This window comes from Fukomys damarensis, unplaced genomic scaffold (assembly GCF_012274545.1).
Source record: "Fukomys damarensis isolate Sample0158 unplaced genomic scaffold, DMR_v1.0_HiC HiC_scaffold_17, whole genome shotgun sequence".
In the NCBI taxonomy this organism is placed as follows: Eukaryota; Metazoa; Chordata; class Mammalia; order Rodentia; family Bathyergidae; genus Fukomys; species Fukomys damarensis.
This window is the reverse complement of record NW_022900929.1, coordinates 81713796-81727053: the sequence shown is the minus strand read 5'-3', so window position 1 is coordinate 81727053 and position 13258 is coordinate 81713796. Positions and strand designations below refer to the sequence as shown.

At 39.0% G+C, this 13258-nt stretch overlaps 1 protein-coding gene across 1 annotated transcript in view; it reads left to right on the top strand.

The window, feature by feature from the left end:
* Nucleotides 1-13258, top strand: part of Pygo1 (pygopus family PHD finger 1) — a 32850-nt gene that overhangs the window by 19432 nt on the left and 160 nt on the right. The gene's annotated exons all lie outside the window — the stretch shown is intronic.

Below are 13258 nucleotides of genomic sequence, written 5' to 3'. Positions count from 1 at the left end.
GGCCCGCGGCCGTGGGCGGCGACGCGTGAGCGCCTGCGTCACAGAGGTTTGCTGGCGGGAGTGCAGTGCGCTACGTTGTCTCATCTTTCGGTTTTTCGTTAATATTCCGCCTCGTTACTAGTTCAGGTTCTGTGTTAACTTTGTTGGGTATTGTCAATGAGAATAATGTATGTGGGGTACGTTAGAAGCGTTTATAAATAAAACTTAGTGGTTATTTGTCCTAAACAAAGCCTCTTGAAGCTTCAAAATAACAATTACAGGCCAGCGTTAACTTTTAAAAGTTAGAATCGTTGAAAATTGTATATTTCAGAAACTGACCTTCGGCCATAGCACATGAAATACTTAGATCAAAATTTTTTTCAAGGATGCATTTAACATGTTTTCCAAATATAATATATGTGTCTATAACGTGGGGGACAGCATACATTTCAGTGGATTTTTAAAAAGTAATACAGTGTGATACCAGATGCCTCCTCCACTAGGGTCTTTAGAGTTAGGGACTTTTACACATTCAGAGTAGTCTTTCCAGGGTATCCACTCGGATGAGTCAGAGACACATCATAGCATATAGCAGATTTTCAGTCAGTACTTGTTTATTAATTTGTACCACATGAAATTGCTGGTATTAGATCACTTGAAAATTGACTGCAATAAGGAAAATTGATGTAAAGCATTTTCCAGTTGTACTACTTAGAATTATGATAGCATTATAGTCTTAATTTTTCTTTATCGTGTTGTTACTGCTTTCCAAAGAAATAACTAATACAGTGTCCTCAGAAGAATTGTGAACACTTTCATTTATATAATTTATAACAGGAACATATTACAAATGAGGAAAGTCTTAGAGGGCTCTGCTAGCAAAAGAACTACTGAGTAGGGTCTGGGCTGTAGTTCAATGGCACTGTACCTGACTGCTAAGCGCAAGGTCCTGAGCGCAATCCCTGGTACTGCAACAAAAAGGAAAAAAACGGTAGTAGTGTGAAAAATCTTGGTATAAGGATCTGAATTTCTAAAGTGAACTTCACAGAAGATCAGTATCCCATTCTAAACAGAGACCAATTAATGGCCAGGGTGAAAGCTAACTCAAGGCCTTGCTGCAGGCTATAGAACTTCTCCTGTTACTGGTTAAAGTTTGAAAAGGGACCTAAGAGTACACTGCTGGAGAGCACAGGCGAGTATGCGCAATAAGATTCAAAGTAGCAGCAAAACCTCATTGTAAAAGCAGATTATAACCTGTGGCCAAATAAACAAAGAAAGACATTGTATGATAGTCGACAGCAAGCCTTTCTGTGCTTGGATGTTGGTGAAGCTCCCTAACAGGCACCGCTGTGATCCTGCGACCCATTGCTGGAGGCAGTGGTGATGGCACAGAAGTAACTACTGCAGCATGAGTCCCAGCGACACCATGTTGTTAAGTAAATCGCAGACATCCGTTTTTGCGCACAAACACCCTTCGGTTAGCAAATGTGAGCCGGTACTTTAACACGGCAGGACTTCACCTCGTGTGTCTCCAGCTGCCCACGCAAGGCCTGGACTGCGAGATTCTGTCACAACCCTCATAGCCGCTGGACGTTTAGCTAAGAGACCGCCGTCTTCTTCATCCTTTGGAGCTTTTTCTAAGAAAACACAGCTGGATGTGGTGGTGCACACCTGTAACCCCAGCACTTGGGAGGCTGAGACTGGAGGATCGCTGTGAGTTCGAGGTCAGCAGCTTGAACAACATAGGGAAACCCTGTCTCAAAACAGGCAAGCAACACACTTCCCAATTGAGAAACAGTAACTGGAGGATTAAACAGTTTATATACTCTGACAAAATAGTTTTATGAACACTAAATATTTAATATCAGAAAAATGCTGATGCATATTTTGATTGAATAAACCTATTTTTTTAAATACAGTGTTTTAATTTTTACTTACAAAACAGCAATTTCATATGGTACAAGGTAATACAAGGTTTCCTTCATTTACACTTGACTAGCTAGAGATGAGTATGAAGATATTTTCAGTAGTTGTGTATGTATATCACCATGATGTTAGAAAATGAAAAACACTAGGAACCCCAATACTAGTTACTCCTTTGTGTGAAAATGTTACCAGTTGAAGCAGATTGTAATACAGTTTTTTGGACTGATGCTGGCATTGATGATCTTCAGTACATACTGGAAGGTCCTATTGTGCGTACATTATAGTTTTTTAGAGATAAATAATTTTATAAACATGTAAGACCTAGTTTTGTTTTTTGTTTTTTAAATCCTGTTGAGTGCTGATTTTTAAGAAACGGTGCACTGCATGCTATAAGCCTACTCCTAGTGTGAGACCATGACTTTAAGACTGCATTAGAACTAGGTTTTGTCTTTTGTGGTGCAGGGGATTGAGCCCATGGCCTCGTGAATGCTAGGCAGGCAAGCACTGTACTGCTGAGGACATCCCCAGCCCACAGCAGTAGGTGTTTCGAGGATAACCTTCCGTCTGATGCTCTCAAAAGTCCACACTTCACATGGTAGCTCTGAGTTGTGCTCATTGTTAAAATTGATTATGCAGTGTATTAAACAATGTACTGCTTATAGTTTCAGTAGTTAGCTATGCTGTGAAAAATGAAATGGCCTCTTGCAAGATAGTCTAAAATCATTTGATTTATAAAGTGATTCATTTTCTCTTTTCAAGCAATTACTTTTAAAAACACAAGTGACTATTTAGCTGCTCAAGTCACCTTACTAAGAATCTGTAAGTATTCTGAAGAAAAACCAGGGTTGATTCTGACATGAGTCACAGTCAAACCGTAATCGCACCTAATAAAGGTTTCCATGTTTGAATTAATTTCCTTAGTGCTTCCACATTTTCTCTACCAAACACCTGTCCGAAGTTACATACCTTCGGGTAGGAAAAGTGGTGAACTGTGAGAATGGCCAGAGAATTTGACCTATTCCACCCAAAGAAGACTGTTGCGTGAACCGATAGGGCATTCTTAGGAAAAGCAATGAGCTGCCATCAATTTTAATACACAGCAGCCGGGCATGGTGGTGCACGCCTGTAATCCCAGCACTCGAGAGGCTGAGGCAGGAGGAACACTGAGTTCGAGACCAGCCTGGGCTACACAGTGAGCTCCAGGTCAGTCTCAACTACATAGTGAGACCCTGTCTCAAAAAAAAAAACCAGCAATGGAACGATGTGTATGTAGAATTATAAACTTTTGGGGCTATAGTCTTTCCTTCCCTCAGAAAGGCCTTGTCTTATGCATACTTAAATACAAAGGCGCACACACAGTTGAGTAGCAAATCTGAGTTTCTTTGCAGTCTCAAATTTTGCTAAAGTTTGGCCTGTTGGCATCTAGGCTCGCTCACTCACCAAGGCCAGGTTGCTGGTGGATTTGCTCGTGTGCTAAAGGGTTCCTGGTCCACATTTTTCTGCATGTTATTGGATGCCCTAACATTAATAGAGCTTAGCTTATAAAGGAAATTGTTCTTCAGGTAGAGCAGATTTGTGATCAGCATTTTCCTTTTGAGTGAAATTTTTCAGTGTTGCTAGTATTATTATCAAATTAGAGGTTATACACATGCACTGAAGATTGTCTTATCCTGGTGTTTATGCCTCGTAAATAAGCACAGCATAAGAGAAACCCACGTTTGGGCTTTTTTTTAAGACTCCCAGCTGAGCCTAATGGTAGAAAACAAATAGAGTGAGTCACCATGAAATCTGCTGACTTTCATCCTCCACATAAAATAAGTACCAGCAGTCTTCGTTTAAGTTGTGCGTATTGAACAGATTAAAGCACTAGTTCCTACTACCCTACATACTAAATGTATTTAGTAGTAAAAAGTATAAACAATGATTTTTATAAAGGAAGTTCTAACATGTTTTGGATTTCTCTTTCCCTTGTGTAGAGGCTTCATATGCATGAACATTTGTGCTGTTTTAGATAATTTAAAAAGTTGAAAAGCATCCAGGCTCCCAAAGTACATTTATAAATAGTGGCTTGGAACTCAATATAAATGATAAGATTCTTAGAGAACCTCATAAAAACTTATTTCAATCATAGTGCAGTAAACTGTTATTATTGTGCTAAATTCTTGGTTTTCTTTAGTGAACCAATGCAAGAGAAAGAAGCAGAAATCTTTCCTTTTCCCTGATGTGATTAGGAAAGTTAAGTTGTTAATGTGGATTATTTCCCAGTTGCCCTATTACCATCTAAACTCTCTGGTGAAATGCTGTATCAACAGGCTTGGCTTTTCCCTCCTGGAAGGTCTATGCTTCAAAATTTCCCATCTTTCCTTTGATCAGAAATTCTATTTCTTGTATGCTATCAGTTGACTACAGTTGAAGAGAAAAGCATTTTGTCTGCTAAAATATGAATGAAGGTTGCAGAGAAGATGATACTAAATTTTCTTTTTTAAAAAAGGATCTTCAGGGGCCGGGGGTTTATCTCAGTGGTTCTGCCACCTGCCTGGCAAGCGCAAGGTCCTGAGTTCAACCCCCAGTACCAAAAAAAGGATCTTCAGAATGAACTTTAATATATGACACTTTAGACAGTCTGACCACAACTCATGCACCACGGAAAGCAGTATTTATAGCACATTAGCTGGCACTGACCTATACTTCCATTCCTGCGTAGTTTAGACTTTTTTTTCCAAGTCTGCTGTCTTCCAGTTCTCTACTCAGAGGTTTCCTTGTTTCCAAATTTTTGTAAATTCCCCTTCTCTTCCACTTACCCTGTAGGTCACTATAAACTTCACCTCTACATTTTCCGACTCGTGGTGTACAGTGATGGGGGTTTGCAGGCGTTCTAGAATGAGGAGGTTGGGGATAGCATTGTCCCAAGACAGGAGGCCAAGGGGAAATGAGGGAAGAAAGCGGCCATCAGAGGCTGCCTGTGCTTAACTAAAACAGTGAAACCCAGTGGAGAAGCTTCATCTTTGTCACATTTGGTCAATCATGCATTAGTTGGGATTATATTAAAACTTATATTACCTGTACTTTTCTTGTTCTGTAGATGTATAGATGATGTTGCTTGTTAAGATGTTATCTTTTATAAAAGAAAGTCCTGCTTCTTATCATGATGTATGTGACTTCAATGATTGTTTCATATTAAAACTATTTCTTCCTTATGTACTGTTTACATATACCTCTTTTGGGATATTAGTTCAGTACTTTTATACAAATCTGAGTGTGTTCCACATTGGTGACATGTATTTTTGCAGTAATTTTTTTGTTTTGTTCTTAGAGCATGTCTAAAGTAATACATGCACTAGTGCTGTGGTCTGTGGCAAAATTACTGTAATTCAAATTGGAAAATAAAATGTTTCCAGACTTTGTCCAACATTTATTCCCATGACAGATGAAATTACTATGTAATATTAATTATTTCTTATGCTGGTATGTTTTAAGCTACTCTATGAAGTATGTGAAACATCAATATTTATGGATTAGATGGTCTGATGTCTTTGAAATGTGAGAAAGGAGTAAAATTTGGTGTTAGCAATTCATGATACTCATAGTGAATACTTATTTAAAATTTGATCTGTTTACTGGTATACTTTGCAAAAGAATTATCTTAACTGACCGTGCATATTAGGATTTTTGAAAACCTATACTACTACTATTGTACAGCAGACTTTGAATTTAAGTTGATATCTCTCAACCAAACAAGATCATTCACTCTACCATAAGCAAAACAAATGGTAGTACTAGTCTTCATTTATTAAGGAATGACTAAGATAACTTAGAATTTGTAATAATTGATAGAAGGACTTGAATGCTATTTACTTTGTATTACCTGATAAAAGGATTTGTTAATAAAAGTGTAATATTCAAGACTTTAAAGAAAATTTTAATTTTGAAGATAGTTTTTAATTTTTTAAATTTTAGAGGCATTTATTTAAGAACAGTAGTTTAAAAGCATTCTTGTTTTGTCATTAAAACAAGTACCCAGGATGGGGATTTAGCTCAGTGGTTCTGCAGCCTGCCTTGCAAGCACAAGGTCCTGAGTTCAAACCCCAGTATAAAAATAAACAAATAAATAAAAGAAGTACCCAAAATTATCATAATAGGTAATACTGGGCCAATTCAAATTTGTATATTTGAAATTATATGCTTGAAAAAAATTACTTCTGAGTGCTTTAAACTGCATATGTTTTTAAAATATTCACATTTTTACACTTACCAATTGAAACTATTCTGAATAAAGTTTTACTGTATCAGTGAGCATATAATAAAATTTATACTTATATTAATATTCCTATACTGCATCATATTTGGCATGGTGGTTGTGGTATATTTTATGTTTGATTGATAAGATGTAGTAATAAATCTGATTTAGTCAATATTTTTTAAAATGCCAGATACCGTACCATGTTATTTCCCATTACATTTGATTTGAATACTCATATTTTCATAGTTTTATTTTTTGTGCTAAAATTTAGTGTTATGTATTGATTTGGTTTTGTCTGATATTTTCACATACGGCCTTTTAAAACTAGATATAAAGAAGTATTAATAGGAAATGATTCATGAACTACTTTGTGGTAAAACAAAATATGAGAAAACTAGATTACCTCAAATTGTTTATTATTTTTATATAGTTTGTATGCAGTTATAATTTTGAAAGAAATTGGCTTCATAACTGGTAGAAATTGGATAGTTTGTTTAAAAGTTTCTGATAGTTAAATCAGTTACATTCTCAATGGAAATACTTTCTGGTAATTGCTATCAATAGTAAGTCAGTTTTCTTTTTTTTGTTGTTTTTTTGGTACCAGGGATTGAACTCAGGCCCTTGCACTTGTGAGGCAGGCAGCAGAACCACTGAGCCAAAATCTCATAGTTTTCTCTTGGAAATACTCAACTCTTACAGTTTCACCCTTCTGATCCTATTCCTTTTCCCTAATTAATCAACATGCTAGAATTTAAAATCGGAGTTCAATTTGTCTCCCGTGTTTTAGTTTTTTATTCCACAGTAAGGCAGGTGGGGCTCTGCTGCTGAGACAGCCGTGCCATTGCTGATGTTGGCCGTTCTTTCTGGGGATGATGCTAACGTTCTGCGCTTCGTGTGAGGCATGTCAGTACATGGACCTGCTACCTAGAATGATGTATGGCGGGCTTTCCTGAATATGTATTGCAAGCTTGTGTCCCATAGTGCTAAATATGCTTCAGAGTCTTTTAAATAAAGCTAGTTTTTAAAGAGAAAAGACCTGCTTTTTAAGTGTTTGGCTTTCATTTCTCGTAAGGACAAGTAGGTGCACTCCTTGAGCGTCTTGGCTTTTAGTAGACTGTGTTCAACAAAGTATCGAGCCAGGAAATATCCTGTAGTTTACCAAGAGTTTAATTTTATACTGAGCAAACCAATAGATCAGGCCTTGCTATGTATGCGCTACTTTTCTTGCAAAATTTGTACATAATATTGAGTTCTGAGTGTCTTCATGAGGTTGTGAATACAACATGAATGTATTTTGATTTTAACAAATTTAACAGAAAATTAATAGAAGAGTCTACAATCTCAACAACTGAACTGTCTAAAGCAGAGATGCCATTGTAGCAACCACAAATTTGCCAAATAAAAAGACTACATTTACAAAAGATCTCCAAAGTTTGCATGAAACCGCTACCAGGTTCCATACTGAGCCTATTTCATGAAAACAGGCTGGATAAAATGAGAACAGATGGGTGTGTGCAGGTGACATTAAGATATCAAGATGAAATTTGAATGCACAAAATTTCAATTTATAGGGCCAGGGATTTAGCTCAGTGGTTCCAGTGCCTGCCTTGCAAGCACAAGGACCCAAGTTTGATCTCTGGTTTAAAAAAATAAATAAATAAATTTATACCAATGGAATGAAAAAAAATAACTATCCTGTACCTTAAGACCATGCTCTTGAGTGAGTAAATCAGACACGTGTTTAAATAGCATGATGTCAGCTGGGCTTGGTGTTGCACGCCTATAATCCCAGCACTTGGGAGGCTGAGGCAGGAGAATATGAGTTCGAGACCAGACTGGGCTACATAGTGAGTTCCAGGTCAGTCTCAACTACATAGTGAAACCTTGTCTCTAAATAAATAGGTAGCACATTGTTTCTCCAGTGTGAGAAACTGAAAGTGGAAATAACTAAAATGTGTAATAGATACTGGGAAATGGGAAGAAAATGTTCAAATGGAGGAGGAAAGGACAAGAAAAATAAAGTTGGGGAAGGAAGAAAAAATATCCTACCTGCCATAGAAGAGAGAAGGGTGTAGAGTCTGGATCCAGTATCACTACGAATTGATGCTCTAAGTCTGCCCCACTGCTCTCCCCGAGTAGGCAGTAGTAATATGAAAAGATAAAACTAGGTTTGAAACCAAGATTAAAGATGTCAGGCATAGTACCTTGGGTTCGATCTGTGGTAGGAAAACATAATTGATCAGCATTTAATATGATTGATATTTTTACGTGGTGTGTAGAAAAAGCCAGATGTGGTGGCCCATGTTTATAATCCGTACACTTTGGGAGGCTGAGGCAGGAGGATCCTAAGTTAGAGCCTAACTTGGACAATTTAGTAATACCCAATCTCAAAAAATAAGGGTTTGGGATGTAGCTCAGTGTGAAGTTCAATTCCCGGTACTAAAAAAACCCAGTACTTAGCAAGCAAGAGGCCCTGGGTTCGGTTCTCAGCACCAAAAAATTAAAAAACAAGCAAAAAACCAAACCAAAACAAAAAACAGTACTGCTGGGCATTGTGGTGCACGCCTGTAATCCCAGCACTCAGGAGGCTGAGGCAAGAAGATCGCTGTGAGTTCAAGACCAACATGGGCAACATAGTGAGTTCCAGGGCAGTCTGAACTACATAGTGAGACCCTGTCTCAAACAAAAAACCCAGTACTGGGTTCAATTCTCAGTACTAAAAAAAAGGAGGGGAAAATCACGCATAGAAAAGGAGCCAACTAACCGCAGTGTTTTAAGCCAGGAGCCTAGCTGGGATTGCTCTCTGCTGCTGTATTACTTGAGAAAGAACTGTAGAAAAATCAAAAGCCTACTTCCAATTGAATTGATACCTTGCACTCTAAATCAGGAAGAGATGGGGCTAACATGATAGCAGTGGTTTTTCATTTGCTAGGCACATATGACCTACCAAAATCAAGGCAAGAGCATATAAATAACATAATTATATAATTAATCCATTACAAGCAATGAGATTAAAGCAGTAATAAAAAGTCACACAACAAAGAAAAGCCCACGACTGGACATACTAACTGCTGAATTTAATAAGCTATTGAAAAAGACCTAAAACCAAGGCTCCTCAGAATATTCTATAAAATAGAAGAGAATGAACTCTTGCAAATTCATATTACAAAAGCAGTAATTACCCTGCTACCAAAACTGCATAAGGACATAAAAACAAACCTTTAAACTAATATTCTTGATGCTTTATTTTTTTTTCTCTTGATGGCTTTAGATGCAAAACTCCTCAGTAAAATACTTGTAAATCAAGTTCAGCATCATGTTAAAAGGATCACACACCATAATCAAGTTTGTTTCATTCCTAGGATACAAGGTTGGTTGAAGATAGACAAATCAATAAATAATTCATATAAATAGAATCAAGGAAAAAACTCACATCATCTCAAAAGATGGAGAAAAAGCCTTGGATAAAATTTAACACCATGATAAAACCCCGAATACTCTAGGTATAGAAGTATCATACCTCAGTATAATAAAGGAGATAAGTGACTAACCCTAGCCAACATCACACTGAATGGGAAAAACAAAAGCATTTCCTCTAAAGTTGGGACCAAGACATGTCACCCCTCTTTTTTTTTTTTTTTTTTTGGTACTGGGGATCGAACTCAGGCCCTTGTGCCTGCGAGGCAGGTGGTGGAACCACGGAGCTAAATCCCCGGCCCTTCATCTCATCACTCTTATTCAGGATAGTAAAGGAAAACTTCGCAGAACTATCAGACAAGAGAAAGAAACAAAAGACATATAAATAGGAAAGAAGTCAGATTTAGTGTTTGCAAATGATATGATTGTATGCCTAGAAAACCCCAAAGAGCCCACTAAGTCTCCTAGAACTAATAAACTCAGAAAAGTAGGATACAAAACTACAAAATAATCAGTAGCTTTCTTATACACTAATAAGGAACTCACTGAGGGTGGGGGGAAAGGCAGGAAAACAATCTCATTCACAATAGCCTTAAAAAAAACTTGCAGTAAATCCAACCAAGGAAGTAAAATATCTCTAAAGTGAAACAGATGAAGAAAATGTATCTATACACAATGGAAACCGGGTGTGGTGGCGCACGCCTGTAATCCCTGCACTTGGGAGGTTGAGGCAGGAGGATCACTGTGAGTTCAAGACCAGCCTGGGCTGCATAGTGAGTTCCAGGTCAGTCTCAACTACATAGTGAGACTCTGTCTCAAAAAAACAAAAAACAAAACACAATGGAATACTACTCAGCTATAAAGAAGGATACATTTGTAAGAAAACAGATACACCTAGAAAATATGTTAAGTGAAATAGACACCCATCTTAAATACTGTATGGTATCTCTCATTTCAGAAAGGCAATATACAAAAGAGGAGCAAAATACAGAATGGATAGAAGGAAACAGGGAGACATCTTTTGCAAATAGGAAGGGGTCCAGGAGACCAAGGGGGAGGGGAGGGAAGAGAAGAAGGAAAAAGATTTAAAACGTGTCATGTAAATGCAAAATACTCACAATGAATGTAAACATTATATGTCATGAATGTGAACAAAACACAAGAAGAAGAAAGTGGCAAAGGGGATTTAGAGAAAGAGAGAGGCCAGGTGTGGTGGTATAATTCCAGTACTGGGGAAGCTGAGTCAGGAGGCTTGCTGTGAGCTGGAGGCCAGCCTGGGCTACATAGCGAGATTCTGTCTCCAAAAACAAAACAAACAAAAAATAGAGACAGAGGGAGGAAAGTGGGTGAAGACGGGAATGGGATTGAAAAGAATCAAGTTTAATTATGTATGGCAGTACTTTGGTTCGTGAACTTAATTCTTTCCACAGTCCTGGTCATATCCCAAACTGGATGAGAACGGAATCAAATTCACTGGTTAGGTTCAATGTTGACCTTACGGGGAAATTTGATTCATCATTAAAATGGCCATAAACCAGGCTTGGTGGCACATCCCTATAATCCCAGGACTCAGGAGCCCGAGGCAGGAGGATTGCCACAAATTGGAGGCCAGCCTGGGCTACATAGTGAGTTCAAGACCAGCCTGGACTACACAGCGAGACCTTGTCTCCTAAAAATGCTGGGCATGGTGGTGCACATCTGTAATCCCAGCACTTGGATGGCTGAAGTAGAAAGATCACCGTGAAGTCAACCTGGGCCCCATAGTGAGTCTCAGGCCAGCCCAAACTACATGGTGAGACCTTGTCTCAAAGAAAAACAAAAGGCTATACTACCTATATGAGTTAGAGTTCTTGTTGCTAAGCACTTACAACTTAAGGGAAGAGAGGTGATTTGTGATTGGCTGGCTCCAAAGCAGAGATGTAAAAGCAGAAGGGTGAAATGGAACAAAACTGCTTGTCCATGGCAGGGAGAGAGCAAAGCAGGAGAACAGTGCCGCAGCAGAAGGGACAAAGAGGCCAGACCTAGACCTCAAGGCCATATCTCCACGACCCACTCAGACACACCTCTTCTAGGTGGATCCCAAAGCAAACGAGTTGAAGCTGTGCCCTAACAGCCGCATCCCACCCCTTGTCAATGTCATATCCAAACATATCTCCTCAAACCACACTTACTCTCTAAATAGAGACAATACCAAGTTTATAATTCTGCCCAACATACTATCTCACATATGGCCAGATAAGCAATAATCCTTCCCCAAAGTCTCAGTGGTTCCAGCATTTTTCAGAAGTCCCAGTCTCTTCTGATACTCAAAGCAAACTCTTGGCAGTGAGCCTCTGTAAAAGTAAAAAACAAGTTACATAATCCCAAGCTACAGTGTCACAGGGTAAACATTCCCATGCCAAAAGGGCAGAATGGGAGGACAGAAAATTGACCAAAAGCAAGATGTGAACACAGCAGGACAAAGATTTAAGTCCTGTAGCTCCATAGCTGGCATCTGGGGTATACAGTAATCTACAAACATGTGAGCTCCAAAGAGTTACCATACTCCGCCCCCATAGCCTGGCCAGTTGCAGCCCACAGTGAAAACCAGGAGCAAAACAGCAGATGTGAAAAGTTCAGTTTCATCAGAAAGGAAGCACCCACAAAGTTGGTGTTATGGACAGCAAGGTTGCCGAAAAGATTAGCATTTTTTAAAAAGCCAAGTACTTTGCAACAGAATGATAGGAAAGATGGTTTAAAGGCATTTCACAAATTAGTATAACCCTGCATGTGGAGGTTTAAGGATGCGAAACTGTAAAGCTTTCATGGAGAAGAGAGCAACTCGGCGCCCTGCTCAAGAAGGATCGCCTAAGGAATTGGTTTCCTGAGATTGTTTCAGTGTCCAGCCATCCAGGCACTCAGAAGCTTCTGCAGGCATGATCTAATTGGGCCCAGCTGCTGTTCACCCTTGTTACAGATCTTGGCATCATCCACGTGCGTGTAGGTATGGAGAATTCAAGAGTGTGCTCTTGAGAGAGGAGTACCCAAAGCTGTGAAGATGAAGTCAACAGTGCAGAGACCCCAGGAAATCAGAGATGCCGGGAACATGAAATGTCTGCTGAGGAAAGCCATTGACAGCAGAACCATCCCAAAAGACGGGGAATGTGGGCTGCAACTGGCACTGCCTTAGGGATGAGGCTGTCCAAATCCCTTGCGGCTCATGTTTCACCACAGTATACCCAGCGTGCTGGACACAGAACTAGATTCCCCAAAACAAAAGAGCATTGAAAAACTGGGTAACTGTAACAAAGACATTTCTCAGAAGAGCTACAAATGGCCAGTGAGTAAATGAAAAAATTCAACATCACTCTCCTTTAGAGAATCCAATTTAAAATTCCCAGCAAGAAAGTTTATCAGGAAGTTAAATAAATACTGGTGAGGCTGTGGGGATAAAGGAACCCTTTTACATTGTGCATGTGAATTTACACTAGTACAAGCACCGTGGAAACCAGTATGAAGATTCCTCAAAAAAGTAACACTAGCCAGGTGTGGTGACACACACCTGTAATCCCAGCACTTGGGAGGCTGAGGCAGGAGGGTCCCTGTGAGTCTGAAGCCAGCCTGTGCTAGTGAGTTCAAGGCCAGCCTGAACTACATAGTGAGACCTTTTCTCAAAAAAACAAAGTAAACAAGTGGCCAACTGTGGATAGTGCGTCA